Source organism: Acanthopagrus latus, chromosome 4, assembly GCF_904848185.1.
Source record: "Acanthopagrus latus isolate v.2019 chromosome 4, fAcaLat1.1, whole genome shotgun sequence".
In the NCBI taxonomy this organism is placed as follows: Eukaryota; Metazoa; Chordata; class Actinopteri; order Spariformes; family Sparidae; genus Acanthopagrus; species Acanthopagrus latus.
Window position 1 is genome coordinate 15,630,145 of NC_051042.1, and position 18,719 is coordinate 15,648,863.

Here is an 18,719-nt window from a genome sequence, read left to right on the forward strand (position 1 = left end):
GCCATGTTGAGTCTACAGCTCTGATTCCAAATAAGGTGGAGAAAATGGTCCACAGGTCAACAAGTTGATTAACAGGTGACAGTACCATGACTGAGTGGGATAGGTCCAGATTCCCCACTTTTGCACAAAGGATGTTGGCATGTGGCCTCAGGAACACTTTATAAAACTGTTGTCGATAAACACAGTTCGTTTGCAAATAATTGCATTCTGTTTTTTTTTTTGTTTTTTTTATGTTTTACACAGTGTCCCAACTTTTTGGGGAATCAGGGTTGTATCTATCTATATATAAAAAGTATTCATCTATCCTGAAAGTTTTCATCTTTTATTGTTTAAAACACTGATCAGAGTGGATTTAATGTGGCTTTTCGCTCAACATCCCTCAAATCCAAGAATATGAAAGTACAGTGTGGCACAGCTGTAAACCTGCCTGAAAAAAATATGTAAATAAAATATATACAACTGTACCACAGCCATGATTACCAGCTGTAGCAGCATTATTTTTGATCACACTACCTTGCTTGGCATGAACCACCCTACTCTGGCTCTGATTGGCTACATCCTGCCCATTAAGTAAGGCATATGTGCAACTCTCACCACAGATTGAACTAGACGTGAGATGTCCACTCTTTAACTAAAACACAGTGTGAAAGGGGTGCTGCAGCAAGTAACCATATGAGAGAGATGATGTATTTTTTGAAAATGAATGTATGTAAACTTATTCTACTAGGACCTCCAAATAAAAGTATGAACCTGAAATTAAGCATGACATGACCTCTTTGAGACATAAACATAACTCTGATTACCAGCACAGGTAATAAAACAATTCCTCCAGTGAAGTTCTGATGAAAACAGATGCCGTCAGAATGTGAGGTGACATAATACAAAGAGGGAGAAATTCAAGTACGGTGGACGTTCATGTTGGTGGATTGATCAAACAAATACAGACTTTCACCAAGGAGACTGGTGTACGTGTCCTGTGTGAACCCAAAAGTCAACATTTACCCTTTTCAACTTACGTCACATATGTCAAGTTATCTTTCCCTGAACCTAAACAAACAGTCTGTTGGATAAACCCAACGAAACTGAGACTGTTACATGTCTTTTTGTTACTGGGATGGCAAGGGTCAACTGGCTATGGATCTCCTCCCCACAGAGGTTAATATGAAGTATTAGAGTATCACCTGCATGCAAACAGGACTTTACACATTCACATTTCAGTAGTTACTGAATGTTTTGAACTAAAATTTTTACACATTGATTCAAGGTGATCAGACTAAATGCCATGTTACACACTGCACATGATCACAAAAATACTGACCCATCCACATGAGAAAGCCGTATTAACTCTGTTTTAGCTCTAGTTTTGGTCTCTTTATAAACTTCTCAGAGAAATATTTGGCTTTCAGTCACTAAATGTTCCACGATGTGCAAATCTGATTGGAACCTATCAACATAGATTCAAGGTTGTGACCACTGCAGAATCAAACAAATCTAAATTCTGAACTGGAGGGGTGGAAACTTATGCAAACAATTCTTCATATTTGCCACTGGATCGGTTTCCACTTTAACATGAAAAGGTATTGGTTGTACAAAGTGTAAAGTGTAAAATGTGTTTTTATCTGTCTTTGATCAGACGTGGTGAAATTCATCCTAGCACACCTCAGTCTGTTGTTAACAACATTACTCACTTCCCTCTGAAAAAAGACATTTTTGTCAGTGTAATCAAACCCTGATGTCCCTCATTTTCTCAACGCCATTTTGTGATGAATTCCCATCTGCAAAGTATTTCCGAATACTTTGCCCAAGGAGGTGTAATTTAAATAATATCAGTCACCGTGCTGCTGCCAGAATAAGAATTATGTCTGCACTAATATCTCATCTGACAGGCAGCAGAGGAAAGACTTTCCTCCTGAATAACAAAAATGCAATAATTCACCCGGCGTTATTATCAACCTAATTATAATGGGAAATATAGTTGAGTGCCTTTTCCTGCTTGATTTCGGAACAAATTAGCAAAATGATCAGTTATGTTAATCTTGTTCAGGATGGTTGACTATCATTCATTTGAAGACCACAACAGAGATGTTTAATGGGTGTGAATCACCAGAGGAACTGGGTAACATGAGGCCACAAACTAAAACACACACTCAACAATTCCTCCTCCCTGGACTCATTTAAAGGTCACACGAACCACATAAATATTAAACATTCATATCAAATTTACCATAGTCTGCAAACTAACCACACACCAAGAGTCATCCCATTTTGCAGACATATTTTCATAATTATATCACTGTAACAAATTTAATGAGAGCAATCAGCACTGAACATTTTTGCCTCCAAGGAAGCAGAGGTCCCAGTCAGTCACAGAGGTACTTCTTGGTCATTCTCTATTAATTTGCACAGTGTGTTCTCCGAGTGTCAGGGTCTCGGCAGTGTCGTTCCCCAATGACTCCTACCTCCTAGCCCGCTGCACGAGGGGGGCCCTAATTAGACTCTCATGTGTATTTAATGGACTCGCTGCCTTTGGTCCTGCGAGAGAGCGCCTGATGCTACAACCTCTGTGCAAAAGGTCCCTCCACACAAGGGAGTCACTTTGGGGAGGAACTCTGTGTGTAACGTGTGTGTGTGTGTGTGTGTGTGTGTGTGTGTGTGTGTGATTGTGTGTGTTTGTGCCCTCAACAGGGCCCAAACCTGAAACCAAACTGCAGCAGTCCATTGTTTTGTGTCATTCTTCTGGCTTTGTCCTTTCTTTGGGCTCCAGGCAGTCTGTAAAGTACACACACACACACACACACAAAAACACATCTTTCATTGTAATCTTTCCCTCATTCTTCTCTCTTTTTGTTTTGTTGGCATTGGCTTTACGTCCTCATTGCTTTATGTGTTATTCCAAAATCAATAATATTTTACCATGCAATGTTTTTTTGGTTTCTTCTGGACTTATTAAAACCAATATGTAGGACGTTATTTAAGTGGTAATACTGCCCTTTGCCACAAGCTGGGCTTTCACATTTAATGAAGATGGCATAATACCATAATACCATTACCATAAAACAGTTTTATCACACAAAATAAATAAATATTTTATGTTGTTCAATTAAAAAAGGCTATGGGTGAACAAATATATCACCAAAAAGTCATTCAGAAAGACAGAAATGTACAGTATGCCATTCTAAATTGTGATGTAACTTGTGTCTTAGGGTCAGGCAGACACCCTTTAGACCTGTTATGAACAGACGTTTTAAAACGCGGAGATTCCCTTATAATCATGTGTTTGAAGGGGGCCAGAGTCAAAACAAACAAACAAAAGATTGGGTTGCAGGTTAAAGGGTCAGCTCACCCCAAATTATGAAAACATATTTTCTGTCTTAGCCTGAAAGAACTGGGTGAATAGTTTCATTGCGCTGCTCATACAGCACTGAGAAGTTACATCTGAATTAAACAGCAACATGTCTTTAGAAAACACAAACAAATGTTAAAAATGTCTACTATTTCTTCAGCGAAGTGAACATTAAAAAATAAAAAATAAAAATAAGAAAAAAAAACTGCTCACAGTGAGGAGGGCGTTGCTGAATATTTGCAGTCATTTTTAAAATTGCTATTTTGGTGTTTTATTGGCCTTTATTAGACATCTGTCAGTAGAGACAGACAGGAAAGCAGGAGAGAAAGCGACAGGCACACCACAAATGTGTGAGACTACAATTGAACTGGGGATTTTGCAGTTATATAGTACACATTTAAACACTCTGTGCCACCAGGACACCTTTTCATATATCTATTTAATGCTTTTAACACTGCAAAAGTGTTACTGTTTGTGTATTACGTTTCTGTGCTGCCTTATTATGTAGTTTTTATTGTTTGTTTGTTACGTCCTGCATTTTTCCTCACTGCTTGCATTGTGCAACAACTTGTAAGTCTGGTTATGAGAAATGCTTTATAAATCAAGTTTTACTTACTTACACATTACCTGCAGTTCACATCCATGTCTTGTGGAAAGGCAGAAATCTGAAAAACACACAAAGCACATCTCTAAATATGGACAAACACAACCAAAACTGACTGGAATATTGTTAGAGAGAAATTATGTGAGAAAAAAAGACGTGTGAAGTGACTCGTTGAACAAAACGCACTGATAAATCCACTCATGAATCTTCCACACGCAGAAACACTGTGCAACACCGCCACAGTTTGGATTCTGCACGCGGCCGAGTGGCTGCTTAACTCTCACCCATTTGAAGGTTTTCACATTTAGACGCGGCCTCTTTTAATGAGGACAGACATCTGGACTGATGTAACAATGCAGGGCTGTGATGAATGTGACCCCTGTGGTAAGCCCTTGCCCCCAACCCCACCAGGACACATAAAGCAGTAGCACAGCCCCTGTTAAAGGGCTGCACAGGAACATAAATTGGTGCGGGTGCTTCTTAACTGTCCAATTTGCATGGCCCCTACACAAAGAGGCTAACGATGTTTTACAAGACAAACATGCACAAACGTGTCCACAGAAACATCCGCGCAGGTAGAGGAAAGGTTGTACGTGTTTGTGTTTCTGTGGGAAGTATGCGGTCTTCTTTTGTGAATACACGAAGAAAATTCAAGTTTGCCTGATGTGACTTTTTAATGGGACTAAACCTTGAAACTACAAACTCAAATTATGCGGGGAAAAAGAACAACTGATCAGATACAAAAGATTAAGTCTTTGAAAGAAAAAAGATTTTTTTTTTGAAGGGACTGAAAAAGAAAAAAAAAGACAGGAAATAGAGAAAGACTGCCGATGGGAAAAGGCAAGATGAAGAGGGTGGTAAGCTGGGACTCTGGGTAGTTTTATCTGGTGGGCAGGGAGACGGTGGCGGGAGGATCTGTCTCTGTTAGAGAGAACACGGCCCTGTTATTAAAGCCATTCATCACTGGCTGAATATTCTCCCTTTAATAGGCTCTGTCGTTAATTACCCAACTTTGTCAAGATAAGGAGTCGGGGGCTCTTTGTTTTTTGCGGCCAGTATACAGACAGGCTCACAAGTACACACATAGACACAATCTTATGTACAAACTTGAACACATCACGAGATGATGGGACACATTTTCACAGATGCAAAAGACAAAGAAGGCCCCGCACACTCACAAGCACACATCAGAAGAAGCATTTTCTACCAGGTTCACATGCAACAACACCTGCCCCTCTGCAATATAATGTAAAGAAATACAGCAGCGCTGGAACAAATACTTCCTTTATGAAACGCACGATATTCAGTTTTTTGCAAAGGACTGTCAGGGATGTGTTTATTCAACCATCCCTGCTGCTCCTTTTTTACAGTGGGGTCAAAACTACTAGTTCATTCATTACAAATTAGCAGACAGGAAATCAAACAACTACAATCAAGATCATGATTGATTTGATCCTTTATGCAAAAAAGCCCCAAATTAATTGGTTTCAGTGTCTAAAGTGTGTGTTATCTGTTTTTTTAGTCTGCAGCAGTTGTTGAGGGACTGTATGTAACTTAGTTCATTTACACAAGCACTGCCCAAAATCAAAAGTGTAGGGAGGTGGAGAGGTTGTAACCATTACTGTAAATTAAAAAGAATAAAAAATACAGTCAGATATTAAATTCACAAAGCTGAACATCTGGATTATTCACATGATATTACTATATCTTTATTAATAACTCTATATTCATATAACACTGTTTAATATTGTGGTTATTGTGAATATCATAATACCCCTCCTTTAGTATAAAACTGAGTTTTCTTTCTTATTGTACTTTACTAAAAATACAGTGGAGCATGTATATATAGAATCTATATTTTTGTGGCAGCTGTAGTTGCTAATTATGTTTCAGATGAAGACTTTACAATAAAAAAATCGTCTTATAAAATATGACTTTTTTAATAGATTGAATTACAAAACAGTATAAGAAGTAGTTACAATTTGATATTTTGTTATAATGGTCTGGACCCTAATGAAGAAATAATGGTCAAAACACACTGACTCTTATAATCTCTGGACTTTTTATGATTTATCCTCTATATTAAAAGGCCTTTATATAAATATTTACTTAATTGTATTCCATTTACTTTTTTCTTATTTTAAGTGCTTGTTTTTTCTCTGTATTTTGAAGTAGTTACAGTTTGGTCCCACTACAACAGCAATATAAAGTAATCCAGTTACATACTGTAATATATAAAGGTTTTCTGTATTACGAGTACTTTTAGTTGTAACTGTATATTTCAGGTACAGGAGGACAACAAGACACATGAAGACATCTCTCTGATCAATCAATAAATAAAAATGATCAAGAGATTAATGGACAATGAAAACAATCGTGTATAGTGTATAATAGTGTATAATACTGTGGTGGAAAAGGATCACACTGAGGTCTAACCATCCCTCCTTTATCAAAGTGTTTCCACTTGCATCAACGCAAGTCATACAAGCACTTAACAGGCAGTAATATGGAGTTAATCTACTCTCTACACGTCCTTGGGCAGTTTCATCAGCGGTTCTTTATTTGTGTTGAGTAAACTGCCCTGTATAGAAGGCTATAGGACCACAACATCCTCCCTCTCCTCTTCCCCTTTATCCCTAATCAGACTCTTTTGTGCGCCTTTTATAATTAGCCACTTAACTATCCGGCAGAATGGAACTGTGGCTGTAAAGCATTTACAAGGGTACTCGACATGACACACCAGCACCTTTTGTTTAGCAATTAGTTTGTCTGTGAAAGGGACAAGACAGATAGGCTGGGAGAGCATCTGGTGGCCTCGTAGCTCTCACTGCCTGAGAGGGAGAGAGAGGAAGAGGAGAGCAGCGTCAGAGAAAAAGGGGAAGAAAAGCGGTTCAGAGCCTATCAGCAACAATAAGGATCGTACCACAAGGATTTGCTACAAGGGCTGTAAAGTTTACAGTCTGAGGAAACTGATCTGGAAATGAATAAAGCAGCTCTGACAAATATGATGATAAGAGACTCAGAGAGGGCTGTGTAATAGGGACCTATTTTTTGCACACTACTGATTAAGAACTGGCTAAGTGTCTGTAGAGATTCCCATGTGCACAATGCAGCACAGGCAGAGTTTAGTATGCGTCCCAGTAGAGTTTCCTTTACTACCCAGTCATTTACATTGTAGTTACCCGAAGATGGAGGAAATGCAAGGCAGCGTGACAGCCGCTCCATTGATCCCTTTGGCCTGATTAGCTCACCAGTGTACCGTCAAAAGCAAACTAATCAGATACATTGATCATGGAATACTTTTTAACGCTTCCCCTGGCAATAACGGGATTTTTCTCAAGTCAAATCACTCGTTAGTTATCTGTCGAGATGTGACGCCAGACGTTTGGGATTTTAACATTTCCTGTGAGAGTCAACGGCTCGATTTCAAACTCCATAACTGTTGAGCAGCGATGCAGTAATGACAATGAAATGCCATTTCATTTCCTGAAGCGACGTCATAATTTCTGTGAGTGGAGTTTTGTCAGACTCATAGTGGTCTCATAATAGGTCTCACTTCTGTTAATGCTGGCTTCATCAATGCACTCCCTGCTACTTTCACTTTTGTCCAGAAGAGGTTGCTGTGTTCCCTGCATACAGCAGGAGGTGGACGGTCATGACACATCCCAAACACTTCATTTGAGGAGACGGAGAGGGAATGACAAGGAAGCGATGGTTGTGAAATTCCTGGAACTGAAGCTCCCTTAAAACTAGCTGAATTTAAACTGTCCAAATAAAACATTACAACTGCAATCAAAGGCAGATCCAAATCGAACCTGGGTTGGGCTTATGCACCATCTGCATTTGTATTTGTTCGCTGTTTGTCTTCAGTTTGTATTTTACGGTATATATTGTCCACAGAAATCCTTATCCTTGTACTGTTTTACCTCCCTTTCAATCACATTGTATTTGCTGGATGTTAGCCTTGTGTACAATCTGCTTTTATGTTACTCTATTTGTATTATCTAAAGTAATCATTACTCTTGAACTATTCTTACTGTTCCATTCGATACACATGTTTACCACTGATATATTGGTTAGCCTATATTCGGCCGATATCGGCCTGTGTTGTCTGATTTGGGCCAATATGAAACCGTGTATTTTTAAAGAATGTAATTTAGAAAAGATCCTTGGGGTCATTTATTTTTATTAAATTCCCTGTGAAGTGTAATGTTGTCAGTGCAGATGTCATTTTAGACAATAAAGTACCTATACAGTTAAACTGTAAGATATCCTGCCTTCATTACATATCTTTTGATAACCACATTTCAGGGATCATTAATAAAAACGTTTGTATAATGGCCAAAATAATAATATACAGATATACAATATGTTATATTGACATCTGCTCCATTTTTTTATTACTTAACACTATTATTTTTACAGCTCTCTGTTATGGTGGCTGGACTTCACTTTTTTCTTCCTCTTATATTCTGGTTTTTATTTTTGTATTCTCTTGTGTGCTGGCGTTTTTTAAAGTGCTGTAAGAGCTACTGAATTTCTAGATTTCCCTCAGGATCAATTCAGTTTCTATCTACAGTTTCTATCTGTAATGTACTCTCTATATGCGCCATATTTGGTGGCTGTTTGGTGGCTGGACAGCAGAGCTTTCTTCCAAATGAGATAAATATTTCTGTTGATTGTTTTCTGCCTGCAGCCCCTCAAAAACAGAACATCCACTAATTGATTATTGATGTCATTTTCATCATTGACAGTAGGGGGCAGGATCCATACATCGATGAGACTTCCATTATGTGCAGGTCAAGTAATTGCGCTGTGATGCCTATTAACACAGAGTTAACACAATTACGCAGCTTTGGAGGATAATATTTTGCCTGATGACTCACGCGTGCCTTGATCGTCTATTTAGCCTCAAAGACTGGCTCTGACTGTACAGCACATGACTTTTAAAAAGGATGTAAAGGAAGAGGAGCTCGGCTCACATTTTCAGTGTTAGATATTCCACATCCCATTTACACCAATATCTAAACAAGCCTTTGCGACAGAACCTGAACAGCTGTGAGAGATACGAGACTCTCTCTGATACCTGTGTTCCCCATGATGCCGGTGATCAAACGCTGTGATGGCATAACATCCCTTCCTGTCTGTCACACCCTCAGGCTAAACATCAGCAGAGCGCCTTGCAGCTGGCAAATGTTCTCATGACAAAGTTAAAATGTCTCGATTAATATCTGACTACTCTGCTTTTTTTTGTCACTCATCCTTCTCTCTGTTCTAGCTGCTTATTCGCCTTGTGATTTCTGCTGGATTCATCCACCTCGCGAGTGTTACTGTATCAGCGGGGAGAGGATACAACCAAGATCTGGTTCAGAAGAACTGAGGAATACATCTCTAGTTGTTTGATGAGTGTGCTTTGTACTTAGGCTGCTCTGATGACTGTCTCCATCCAGATTCAAAGACATTTGTACCTGTAAAATCCTGTCAAAATGATATCTGAATGTTTAGAGTAGAATGATTTAACAGTGGATGATTAAATATTTTGTTATTACAGTATGAGACCACCAACTTACAAATGACAGAAACAAGGTGAAAACCAGGGCCCACCCAAACACCAAAAAAATGTTGGCATTTTACATTCCAGCAAAATTGTGCAGTATGTTCATTTCTATGTTTTGATTTTATGTTGTGACAATGCTGTGCTTATGGCGTGGTTAGGTTTACAACATTTGGTTAAGGTAAGGAAAACATTATGTCTCAGCTCAAAAATATCTGGTTTTGTCGCAATAAACGCGACTGGAACTGTCCCAACATCTCATTAAAATACCCAGTTTTGTCAATTGAAACTTGGTCTGGCACCAACTTCCCCTCTTGTCTCGATCCACACCGCCTCTTCAGCTGATATACATCTAATCTAAACATAATTATATGTATTTTGTTCTGGTGAGTGGGCTGTTGTTTCACCAGGAAAATGTTCCTAAAGGCCTTCTCGATCAGTGGCTCCCCAATGTTTTTGAATTGTATCCCCTTAAAAAAAGCAGTGGCTCCCTGTAACTCCAGTATGTATATGTGACCGTCCTACGTATCTAGGATGTTTAATTTGAACATGTATTTCAAACATTTCTATCTAAAATTCATACTGAGGATATATACATAATAATATATATAATAATATATAATATATATATTGTTTCTGCATTGGCTCTTCTCTTTTTTTTCACAGCCTATTGTGTGGTATGTATTATAAATGTAGGTGTAAATATTCTGTATGTTGGGTGTATGTAAAATGTTTCTGTGTTATCTGTTATCTTGTTTTGTTGTTTTGTTATATTCTTTATTTGTTTCCCCAGTTACGTTATCATCTATGTCATGTGATTGCCTCCTATTGGCTGTGGCCACAACATAAGGTCAAAAACATGCTGAAGACCTAGTGATAGCTTTTTTCTAATAAATTATTTAGCCAGAAGTTTGTTTTTTCAAACATATTTCCATTATTCGTGACCTGTTTTTATATTTAGATTTCCTGGATTGCCTTCATGTTTTGACGATGAGTCTTTCATGCATTTCCCAAGAAAAAGCATTTCAGATACATCTGAAAAATAAACATAATCTTGTGAAGCAGAGTATGCTTTGAATATGTGCTGACATTAATCATCTCAGGACCCCTCAGATATATTCTGCAGCCCCTCTGGAGGGTCTCGACCCACAGGCTGGGAACCCCTGCCCTAGATGGTGTCCACCCGTGCCAGGAAGTGAAAGACCCATCAGTGGTGTCTCTCCTTCTCGACAGCTAATGTCTCAGCCATCTATCTACTTTTAACCAGGCCTCACGCATGATGCCGTGTGACTTAAAAGCCTGGCTAGTCAGACCTAATTAGCTGACGCCTAATCAGACAAAGTCCCAGTACAAGGACACAAAGTGGGTTGTAGGGAGCAGTAAAGGCCTTTGACTCAGCAAGAGGAGCACAAAGAGATACCAGCAGATGATGAGCCCATCTGCACTGCAAAAGCCCCGAACAACATGAAAAATATTTGATGGTGTGATGGCACGTGAGCTCATCTAACTGCAAATAAGCCTAAATAACTTCTTCTCACTCTTCAAACAATCTCCCCTCTGTAAATGTCTGTGTTCCTCTTGTGTCTCTGTTTCCACATCTGTTCAATAGCCCCCCTGTTAATCATTTCTGTGGTGTTGCCTTTTTTACTGGACCTCTGAGACCCAAGCCCTGGTGTACCTGTTTGGGTTTTGATTAACACCGCATTTTAGCACACACTATTCAAACCCAGCGGAGGGAGCTTAAAAGGGTTGTGCGCCGGAGCTAACGCAGCCTGTGGTACAGGACAGATGGGGAAGTGATAAATGGGGAGGGAAGGGATGGTTGCGAGTCAATTCTTGTTTGGTTTCATTGTGTCAAAATCGGTCTGACACGGAGATGCTGAGTGGAGAGGGGTTTTTGAGGTGGTGTTTTTCAGGGCGGCGTAATCTAAGAGGAGAGGCGAGCACTTCAGGGGACGGGAGGAGAGAGGACAGGACGCCGGCTTGGAGAGGACGAGACAGGAGGAGGCAGAACAGCGGTACAACAGCCATGTCTCCTCACTCTGTCAGTCCCTGTGCTCTGAAATATTGAAAAGCTTTTGTTTTGCCTAGTTAAACATGCACTGATGTGACACAAACTGTGAACAATGCCATTTCACACACGCGGGAGCCGCTCCTTTTTATAATTCATGATTGAGTGACGACGGCAGCCATGCCCCACAGTTTGCTCTCAACATTATACAGCTGGTACATACATACTTTAAAAAAACATTTAGCTCAGCAAAGATATAACGGTGTAAAAATGAATGGGTGTGATGTGCTTGTTAATTTTAATGATCTCAAACTGTATTTTCAGGAACAACTGTGCAAAAACAACCTGTTTCAACGGGCTGAGGTTGTTTGTCTCCTTCAGAGAGGCAAGTGAAGAAAGATTTTATTGTACTGGCTGCTTCTCTGTGACATCGTTTGTCTAAATAGAGAATTAAATTAATTGAAAAGTTGAAAAAGGTCAGTTTAAGCCCTATATAACTTTTTTTCCCCCAACAGCGGCACATTTTCTTGCTGAAAAGGGACAGCACTGTGGTAATATGAAACTCTGTAAGATGCGAGTACAGATGTTTTTTTGAGCGTATAGGTGAGTCTGCAATTCTCAGCGGACCGGACTGCAGTCACACAGAATAGTTTAAAGAAAAATCCTGAAAGGTTATCTGAGAAAAAAGAGGAAGAATAGGTTTTAAGAAGTTATTAAAGGCTCCGAAGTGCAATTATGTGTTGTTCCCTGACATCAATCTCATCTGTTACAAGACTTCCCTTCCTCAGCTGCAACCGGTTTAGGCTTGGCCCAGAAAACAGCACTTTATGGTGGCTTTATTTATGTTGACTTCAGGTACCTGACTATAGAAGGAGGCAATGAAGATGGTTACTACCTCGAGGCTTAAAAACAACTGAGTTTAAATGCTTACTTTGCTAAATTCTTTTCACAAGACACAGAACAAAATAAAACAGTGAATAGATGAATGAATGAGCTGTGCGGGTATGTTGGGGCTATCAGGTATTGGTGTTGTTATATATGTCCGACTTATATGGAAATAAGAAATCACAGTACATTAAAGCCAAACATACTGTCTAGTCAATTAGGCAATATAGGCAATTTGTTCATTTTTAACAGGGTGCGTGGACTCGGTTCAAATCATTCATCATGTTCTAGCGAACTTACTCTTTTGGTTCTTGTGGTTTCAGAGACATGGCTCAGGCCCTCGATTCTAACTTGCACAAGTGTCAGTCGGATGAAGGAAAAGTGAGTCAGGCAGACTACACTAACATATTCTACGAAACAACCCCTCTTCCCCTGCACTTTCTCTGATAATATGGACAGGGGAGACGTCGGGCAAATAAGGGGGATGCATTTTAGTCAAGAAGGTATGAAAGTTTAGAGGCAAATTTGCAATTAATTTTTTAAAAATTTTATTGTCCTGCTCAGTGCGCATGTTGGTAAAAATAATGTGTTTATGCATTCACATATGATTATCAGTACTAATGTACTGACACTGAACAATCCAATATAAGTTTTGACTATAGAACATTTTTTATGAAATTATAAAATATATCATATATTGATGATGAGGGTAAAGGTAATATGTATAGTGAGGATAATATATAGTAATGTGTATAACAAGACTGTATATATTGGCATTAAATAATTGCATTTATGGTGTTATCTTATATGCTGCTAAGTTGGCCCATTTACTATTGCTCGTTCACTGTATCTTTGTATTTATTAATTTTGTAAGTTCAGATACCTTCATCAGGTAGCTGTGCAATTGTATTTAAGTAAGGCCCAAGTTTATATTTAGGAAAAATCAGACAGCAATATTTTGATGTAGTGAAACCTTTTTTCAAGGCTTATAATGAAAATATTTCATCTTTGTGAATCTGGCAGCCTAGATCTTTTGTTTTCTATATTATACATGTTCTCAGGAAGAACTCATGTTGGCTCTGAGATTCAGTGCTAACAGTGACTGTTACAACAAATACAATATTCACAAAGTCACAGCTCACCTGTGAAATAAATAATGTCCCACCTCAACCTTAAGTGAAGAAAGAGAGAATCCCGCCATGACAGACTCAGGTCTTGGCGCCGGCTAAATCCAGTCTGTTGGCTACCTGGACCCTAAAGACATGAAGAGGGGGATTCAGCAAATACACAGTGATCATCCTACACACACCTACACACACACACACACACACAAGCACAAGCTCACACAAGCACAAGCTAACACACAGAATGTCTGTATGTTCTGTTATGTCGTGAGCATGAATTATACATCTCCCTGGAGGATTTCCTCTTTTTGCCCTTCTCTTTTTATCTTCTTTATTATTTTTCCATCTTATTTTACCTCTTTGTAAAAATCAGCAGCAATATTAAGGATTAAACTAATACTAATACGATGGAAGCAGTGTTTTTACCATCCAAACGCTTGATCAGTCAGTGTGATCTGCATCAAAGACACATGAGCAGGAGTAAAGCAATCTTAGCCCGTCACGGATACCCCTATGATCATATCTCTAGTATCTGCTTTTCTGTGTCTGCATGTGTAAATGTAAGTAAAACCTTTTATTTTTGACATTCATATAAAAAAAAAGAAAGAAATTAAGCCATCTAAAGCACCAAAACATACAGGTTCATAGTGAAAGTCACTCATGATGAATAAATTATTTCATCAGCACTACGGGGAGCCTGATTTCGACTGACATTCGACGAACATGTTTTCAGGAGATGTAGAGGTATGGGTCAGCAAATTAAACTGTAGCAGTACACAGCCTGCGCGTGTGTGTGTGTTCACGTGTGAGTCGGTGTGTGTGAGACCATGGCCATCTCAGATAAAACAAACCCTTCCATACACCGGCCCAGGGACACTCCAACCATAATTGTGCAGGTGGCATTTTAGAAATACTCACACAACAGGGGTCAATTCCTCTTCAGGTCACTGAGAATGACATCATCAAACTACTATTAACTCTGCAAACAATCCTAGCCCTGCTGCGTCTGTATTGACAATGGATTCCTTCAAAACAAACAGCAGTCTCCAGGCTTTGCCCTCAATCTAAAACCATAACCTCGGAGTGAATAACAGAGAAATGTCCATCTGGGCAGGAAGGGCCGACGCGGAGGAGAGGAGAACTAAAAATGACACGGCAAACAAATCTGAGCAGCCACTTCCCCCTCACCTCCACAGCTCCCTGTTCTTTCTAGCAGGGCATGTCGCTCCTCCTCTATACCTGTCTGCCTGTATTACTTTCTCTCTCACACACACACAAGCACCATTTAAAAGAGCAACGCATGTGCTTACAATGGTGGGACAAGCAGGCAGACAGCCCATAAAGAGCTTTACTTTCCTCCCATCTAGCATCTCATCTGATTAACCCGTTAGCTGGATGTTTGAACACAGAGAACGGGCTTTCTTGTGAATGTGACCTATACAGTGCGCCCTTGTTTTAAGATGTGAGCTCCACAGTGGTTGGGCGCGCTCACAAGGGCAAGGTGTGTATTGACATACAAACGCGAGGAAAGCGTCCAGATGCAGTCCACTGTTTTTCTGTAATAACAGCTAGCAGCCCTGCCGCTAAATTATTAATGTGGTCTCTCCAATACAAAGTGGACGCCACGCAGACTGCACTTGGCTGCTCTCCATCTCATCCTCTATCTCCCCCGATAGACACAATGCGCATGACTGTGCTTATTCTTGTATGCTTTGTTTGTAGTTTCAGCACTCAAACTATTACAACAAGTTGGTGGTATTGTAATAACAATGGCAATGACAGTACAACCTTCCAAAGCAACAACTAAGAGCTACATAAGACAGTAAAATCAAATTAAAATAGGCACTATTGTCACTAATACCACAAATATAACCCAGATGCTCACAACTGCTTAGACTATCATAAATAACTCATCAGGATCAGTTTAAAAGCTTTATAAATGTGTTACATTTTTGGCAACACTTAATGATAAAGATACGCAACATCTGCTTCAGAAATGCTTGACTAATGCATGACTCATGATGATTTAATGCAGGATGTATCATGAATGTGTGATGAAGCCATTAGGACTTCACGTGATTAGTTCACACGTAAAAGAGCGCGTGTTAATTCACATCTACTTCATACATTAATTGATATGCATCAAGCTAGCTGGACGTCAGTTGCATCAAAGTTTTTAAAAAAAGATTTTTTAATGAAGTTTCAGTGCCCATTTCGTGCAGAATTGATACACGCACATCATTTTTTAAAGCCTGATGTAAAGAGAAAAAAGTGTGATATTTGCCATGTTATCATCTTCTTTTAGTTCTCTGCTGCTGGCCAGGAAAAGCTATAGCCCATTGTCATGTTATAGCCTCGTTATATATATCCTTTAATAAAAATCTAAAGTTTCCTGCCTTCATTTTCGTGCCAAATTCAGCCCACTTGGTACTGAATTTATATTATTAAAAGGTATTGTATCTAAGTTAGAAATTTCTGCATCATGGCACCACTACTATTACGTGTGAACTCATCACTTATCACACAAAGTCACAGTTACTTGATGATTTGTTAATGAAGAGCCACAGGAATTCATGATACATCATGCAAATACACATGCATTGAATCATAATGAGTCACACATTACAGAGCATCACATTACCACTTTCTTCTCAAAATGTTCTTGCACTTTCAGTCACAATTCCTGACTTAACGTTAAGAATAGCATTTGTACCCTCAGTATAAAGTGTGAATATTTTTCTCTTTATTTACTGGGGTAAAAATCATGTTGAAATCAAAATATCTCCTTCAAGAGACACCAAGACAAAAGATGACATGGTTAAAACAATTAATAAATCATGAATATATATAATGTAAATATAAATAAGAGTATATAACAATAGTAGAGAAGGAGTAGAGAAAGTCCCATTACAATGACGTGTTTTATGTTAATGTTATGTGTTACGTTATGTTAATGATATTAAAAATATAGGAAAATATGTTCAAAAGTATTGATGCATTTAAGTATAAATATTACTGACAGTCCTACTTTGTACAGAAGAATACGCTCTGTGACATAACCTTTGTCAAGGCCAAAGAGTTAATTAAAAAGGTACAAGCTGATCCTAATGAGTGAACCAAATCTAAACGATTCATCGCCTCATCCTGCCCTCTCATTGAGCACATGTTGTTTTTCTTTGCTGTTTTTACAAGCAACAATCCTAAATCGCATTACAGTGCAATAAAGGCACAGAAGCATATCGGGGGTTATGGCAGTAGCAGCAGTCACATGATCAATACCCTCACGACCCTCCTCTCCTTGCCCCTTCCACCACTTTTCTTCCTTTCTCCCCTTCACCACCTTTCCTCCCAATCAATTAACTTCCCCAAGTAAACAGATCTGTCCCCATGCTCGCTGCTCCCTGCTGTAACCGGATATTCCTCCTCCTCCTCCTCCTGCTTCACCTCCTTGTCCCAGTCAAGTCAGGGAGAGAAACCAGATATCTGGCAGAATAATACTGTTAGCTCTCGTCCAGTGTGTGTTGAGGTAAGAGGGCTAAATAAAGATCAGTGACATCATCTGCATAATCTTCATCCTCATCCTCAGCACTGACATCGTGACCTCTGAGGGGGTCACGGACCAAACATACAGCAATGTGGGTAACAATGACCCTGCTGTCTCTGCATAAACACTTGATGACAGCACGATTATGAAATAAGTATCCCTAATTAGTTGTTTAATTTAGTTGATTAGGTGTTTAGCTTCATGCCTATGATTTTTTTCAGTTAATTTACTGTATTTTGAGATGTTTTCACAAATCTTGTTGACACTTTATAATAACCATCATTAACGAATGGTTACATTGTAGTTAATCAAATTTCAGCTAGAGATCATTTCACTAAAACACAATGAAAGTCATGAGCAGTTGTAACGGTTTATGAACATGACTTGCAACTTTGTAATGTTTATAGATGAACTACACAGCATTTATGAACTATTTGCATTACAATACGTATTATAAACATCAGTTGCTCCATTGCAAGAAACTATTAATTCATGCTTTTTTTTGTAAAGCATTTCATTGTAAAAAGCCAGATAACTATAAACTACTGTTACATTAACCATCGATTTAACACTCAGATTCAGACTCAGAAGATTCTTCCCTCATATTTTGAACATAATACTATAAAATAAAGATGTGGTTTCATTTATAACAGTAACAAAATAACAAAACATGAGAAAATAATCTTAATCAAAAATATATATTTTTTTATTAAAAAGTTTTAATCTCAAATCAAAAGACTGTACTGAAGCCCCGCTCTACACACGTTTGTGTTTCTATCAAAGAAGAGTATCATCAAATGAATCACAGTAATCTGACATCACATTATCAGTCAAAAGAACATTTTAACGTCAACTTAAATAATTAGCAAACTGTGACAATATAATTTTCACTTAACACAAAAATGGCTCTAACAGTGTATACCACTTTCTTTTCACATGTCACTGTACGGTTCAGTCCTGAGCCTTCACTATTCCACAGTCTTTGTTTCTGGCTGTGTGAATATTTCTGTGTGGTGCACCGAGAGCAACATACACCACAGTCAATTTGAGTCAACACCATTCTGAATCTGATCATACCTGATTCAACTACTGATAGTTACACACTACTACTACTACTCCACTACTTTACTTCATTACATTTGTCAGCTGTTACAAGTTACATTATACAAAAGGTGATTGCATTTCAAATTATGATCTATCGTCATAGATTAAACATCTGTGGGATGTATTATTGGCATATAAATTACTTTAAATAATCTCTTGACATGTTAATACATCAGAAATAGTAATAATCCAATGATAGAATATACGTACAAAAATCAGTACATTAAGTAACTTTGCTTTTGACAGTTTAATTACATTTGCTGCTACAGTTAGTATAATTTGGGGTGCAATGGAGTTTTTTACACAATGATATTGCTCATTTTTCTGACATAAAGCATTTGAATCCATCTTCCACAGCTGCTTCCACAGCTTTGTATGAAAAGACGGACATCATCACAGCACAGATTCACAGAGTGGACGACTTCTCTTTTATTTAGGCCTCCATCTGGAAAGCCAGGCTGCCCAGACAATGCTGCAAATGTCCTGTTTGTTTATTAATGCAATATGTCCTCTCCTCTTAGAAGTAACTGAGGCCTGAGCAGGCGCCAAA

At 38.7% G+C, this 18,719-nt stretch overlaps 1 long non-coding RNA gene across 1 annotated transcript in view; it reads right to left on the reverse strand.

Annotated features, from left to right (window-relative positions):
* Positions 1–1,985: 1,985 nt before the first annotated feature.
* Positions 1,986–18,719, reverse strand: part of LOC119018497 — a 33,283-nt gene continuing 16,549 nt past the window's right edge. The window contains exons 4-6 of the long non-coding RNA XR_005074772.1: positions 13,563–13,651; positions 3,960–4,008; positions 1,986–2,769 (exon numbers count right to left, since the gene is read on the reverse strand). This is a non-coding gene — a long non-coding RNA (uncharacterized LOC119018497). The remainder of the gene's footprint in view (positions 2,770–3,959; positions 4,009–13,562; positions 13,652–18,719) is intronic.